Genomic DNA, 4,763 nt, shown 5'->3' with positions numbered 1-4,763 from the left:
TTGGGCGTCGGAGTGAGTACGCTTGGCACAAAGCCAAGCCCTCAGTTCGTTCATTGTTGCAGGAGAGGCCGTGTGGAACGATTGAGACCAAAGGAGAATCCAACTCAAGACATCATTCAACAAGCCAAGGGTGGTAACTATACTTGCTCTGGAATTACACCCGGAACACCTTTAATTAGATAAAGGAGGGTGAGATTATGATGAAGTTGGGATCTCTTGGAATTTTTGTGGGTTTGGGAAAAGATGAGGAAAAATGAGGGATTTGGTTAAGTGGGAGAAGATGAGAGAGTTTTGGGGAAAAGATGAGGGAAAACGAGAATGTGATTATGTGAGGGAGGTAGGATGTTCCGTAAGGATCCTGACGCGCTTCATGATATCTATATGTCATTCGTGTCCAAAGTCTATATCTATTTGATGAGGTTTTTGTGATATGTATGTGATATATATATATATATATATATATATATATATATATATATATATATATATATATATATATATATATATATATATATATATATCCTTACTTCTTAAAAAAGGAGAAGTTGGATGTACTGTAGCAATGAATAGTGCACAGCCAAGTCTCCCCCTGCCGTTGGATTTACACATTAGATCTCCACCTTCCATTTCTTCTATATTTCCATCGACAAATTAGGTCATCAATCCCTTTTTTTCCATCTCCCTCTAAAAAAGCCCTCAATCCTCCATAGCTCCATCAATCCTTTACCCCTTCAATATCACACGACAATGACGATGGCGTGATGAAGATGACGATGACGGTGCTGATGATGAGTCGATGACGACGGAACAACCCCTGATGATGCCGATGGCAGCGCTATAAGGTTACACCGTTGTATGCTTTTCGCTGTTCATTATTGTCAACTTTGTTTTCTGGGTTTTTTTGTTTAGAACTTCAATTTGATCATCCTTTTTTGGGTTTCTTTGCTCATATATAAGGTTGGTGTCCTGTTGAATTTTAGATTTTTATTTGATTTCAGTGTCCTTTCTTTAGGCTTTTCTTATCTTGTTTTTCAGAATGTCTACCATCTTAAGTGATTTTTGGTGTGTATATCAATGTGAGTATTGATTAGATTGATTTTATTTAATATATTTTGTTTTTAGCTGGAATTAGATTGCCTAAAATTTAATTGGTTAGGGTTTCACTGTAGTACAAATCTATTTGCATGTTTCTTTACGAGATTATACGCTTATTATTCATTTTAGATTGATTTCATTTAATAGCTAAAGATTTGGTTGATTTTTCCACTGCTTATAACTGACTTTCTTGGAGGTGTTGTTGCAGTTGTTTATATGGGCTACAGAAATCAGCCTTGAGTTCAGGTTATAGATATGTACAACAATTTCTAATTGTTTATGTTGCTTGTTAAAGGTATCCTGCTCTTTCATCCTTCCATTGGTAATAAGTTCATTCGCTGTTTTGATTTGCATTTTAATTTAAGTACATGTTTTTGGTGATTTTAGGTGTTGAGAGATGTGGCTGTTTTTTTTTTTGGGGGGGGGGGGGAGGGGGAGGGGGGGGGGTTGTGGGATTGAAGGTATCACCGAAAGGACATTGATTTTCAATGGTATGTTAGAGTTTGTTGATTCTGGTTATGCTTTGATTCTTGTTGCAGCACAATTATTGTTTGAATTGTTGTTCAATTATCTTCCTAATTTGTTATTGTGTCTACAGGTATTCATGATGTCTAAGGTTTAAGCACCTGCTCACCTGTGATTGATTGCACCTTTAGCTGTCTGTGTTAGGCCGTCACTGAATGTGATCTTTTAGTTGGTTCAACTTTTATTGTATGTGATCCTTTTGTTTGCTCTCCTGTTAACATTGCCTCAACTTCCTCGGTGTACGTTTACATCTGGTTACTATTGCAGTACCAGCGCGGTTTCGGATTACCCATTTTGTATTTGTCACTCAGCTAGGGTTGCCGACCTGCCAATCGTGCTGACTGTAGCAAAACCCAGGTACCGCTTCTGTTCATTTCTTACGCTTCTCTTTCGGTTTTATTGTCTACTACGTGTCTCTAAGCTTCCTCATATTCCTTTTACAACTAATTTCTTACTCTGATACGTGAGTTGCCTATTGCACTCTGATTTGATGCTTGATTAGTTACCCGATGTTTGTTAATTAACTTTTACATTTCCGCGTATACACTCCATTATTCCTTTGGTGGACTTTGTATAATGATTCTTGTAGTTGTGAACTTCTGGTATTGCATACTAGCTCTCTCTTACCTTTAATTCCTTCTGATTTCTCCTTACCTATCCACTTTTGGTGGATTATAGATGGGTGTCCGGTTGATTCTTAGCCATTCATGGGAACCTTTGTAAGACTGAGCTGACGGGCGATGGAAACTACGCGACGACGGTGACAGTGGTGGATGTGGATAGGTAATGGCTAAAAGTGGTAAGCAACAACTGAAAATTTTATTTTTTTAGTGAGTTTGATTGAAGTTGGTCTTCTCTTATATTGAAGGTGGTGGTTGTTTTCTGCAGATTTAGCGTGCTTGATTCCCTTTTTTCTTTATTAACTTCATTTCTGGCATACTTGTCAATAAATATATTCCAGTAATAAAGCAATTTCACTCGCCAAATTACAATATATCATTTGTACCCTGATCGTTAGAAGTTCTGGAAGGTGTGTAAGACAATGATTCATTCTCTTTAGAAGTTCCAATGGATCGGTTTGTTGTGGGAACTCTTTGTTCATCTGTATTTATTGCGCTGATTCAGAAATGAACAAGCTTGTTCATTAGTTCACTCTTTGTTCATATGTTCATTTGTCTATTTATTGCGCTGATTTCTGAAATAGTTATTTTGTGGGGCTAGAGTTGTAGCCTTGTGGGCACGAGCTTGGAGCTGGAGATGTGTTTAGATCTCCTAAAAGGTTAGCGATTTAGCGGCCATGTATCGTTTTTGTTAATGTGGATTTTGTGATTTTGATCTTTCTAAAGATCTCTTTGTTTTGTTGTTAACTGTGGTTATAATAAGTGTTATGGTTATTGTTACTGATATTTGCAGATTCTCGTTTCGGGAATGACATTTTTTATGCTGGCTTTCCTTAAAGTTGTTCTGTCATTTGTAAGCTTGTTACTTAATTATGCCCTTTAGCCTCCCTGTCGATTTTTGTGTTGGTATAGTCAATCATAAATTGGCAAGTTCAGTTATCAATTAATCATATATGTTGGTAGAGATGTTAGTTTTGACTATTTTATTTGATTTACTACGTTTTAATTTTGTTGCTTTATCAGGTTTGTACTACTCTTCGGTGGATATGCTGTCCCATGGAAGAGTGCCCTCTAATTTTCAAGATATGTCGTCTTTGACTACAGGTATTGCCCTATTACAGGAGCATTATTTTTCTTGCTCTTATTAGTGTTATTATCGGATGTTTTTTTATTTGTCATAGTTATATAAGTGTTATTTGGTTATGTCTTGTTGGTTTTGATGTAAGTCTTGATTAGTTTGCAGATTTTGCTCCCTTTTATGTTTAATGATAATATTTTTATTAGCTTAGGGTGCACTGATTGTTGATGGTCGTTACTCACTTGTGAGCAAATTCGTATCCTGCTTTTCTCTCATAATATGGTATGTGCTCTTTCACTTTCTCATATGTACTCCATTCTCAGTTGAGTCCCCCTCCAATTCTTGTGTTGACCGATTTAATCATCAATTTGTCATTTTTTGGTTGTTTGGCTGGACTGTCCAGACTTGACGGTCCATGTGTAAGTATTTTGGATGAGTGAGTAACTAGGTGAGTCTAATTAAGATGTTTTAAATAGACCTATACTAACTTCGCTGAAATATTTACTGAAATTCATAGACCTATATTCCTCATTTAAGTTTTATTTGTGCCATGTAGGGATTCTGTTTTTTGCCTATACTAGGATAACAAAATAGTATCAATTCCAATCCTTACCTTGTCAATAAATTTAGTTTCTTGCAATTTGGTTTGGTCTTTCACCTCTTTGGTTATTTAGATGTTTTTGGTAATTGGATCGTGAGGTAGGTGAATTCCATTTTTTAATACTTTATTCAGTTTGATTTCATTATTGTTATGGTATTATAGGTATTATACTATTTTTTTTTCAAAATTCATTTTTCGTTGTTTATTCATTTCCCCAAGTTAATTGTATTTAGGTTGGAAATTAATTGTATTTAATACTTATGAGATTCGTTTCTTTAGTTGATTCAATTTCTCTAATTTGTCGATTTCATTATTTTCCTTTTTAGCTCTGCAAACATTCGCGAATGAGGATTTCTGGGCTGTTATTGCAGTTGTTGGCGTTGATGCCAACCGCCCTTAATTGTTGAGAGTGGGTCAATGACTGATAGCATATTGTTTCTTTATTCACGGTTAGTCAACGTTCATTTTTTGTTTTTGCTCTCCTGCCATGTCAATTATATGTGGGGTTATAAAGCTCCATCAACTTTTAACGACTTTAGGTTTATCTGATGTGAGTCAAACTGTGTTTTGGCTAAGCCAAATGTGTGCAGTGACAGTATAATGTGGCCTGGTCTACGAATTGTAAGGATTTCGTGCTGAATCCTTTTGATGACAGTCTTTAGCGTTGACGGTTTAGTGAGGCCTTTGTTTAGTCGACGGTACATGTGAGGTTGTTGGGTCGTTGAATGAGTAAGTGAGTAACTATGAATTATGTGATGGTTACGGGTTGAGTCCGAAAGCTTTTAAGTATTGCGTTTAAGTATTTCTTAATTATAATAGTTTCTATTCCTAGCATTCCTTAATG

The 4,763-nt window shown here is 36.0% G+C and overlaps 1 long non-coding RNA gene across 1 annotated transcript; it reads left to right on the top strand.

Annotated features, from left to right (window-relative positions):
- Positions 1-1,544: 1,544 nt before the first annotated feature.
- LOC141621312 (uncharacterized) lies at positions 1,545-3,350 on the top strand. Its single transcript, XR_012532215.1, has 6 exons — positions 1,545-1,586; positions 1,694-1,806; positions 1,888-2,419; positions 2,842-2,899; positions 3,034-3,093; positions 3,264-3,350. It is a non-coding gene; the product is annotated as an uncharacterized LOC141621312 (long non-coding RNA).
- Positions 3,351-4,763: the final 1,413 nt, after the last annotated feature.

This window comes from Silene latifolia, chromosome X, assembly GCF_048544455.1.
Source record: "Silene latifolia isolate original U9 population chromosome X, ASM4854445v1, whole genome shotgun sequence".
Lineage (NCBI taxonomy): Eukaryota > Viridiplantae > Streptophyta > Magnoliopsida > Caryophyllales > Caryophyllaceae > Silene > Silene latifolia.
This window is presented reverse-complemented; position numbering and strand designations above follow the sequence as displayed.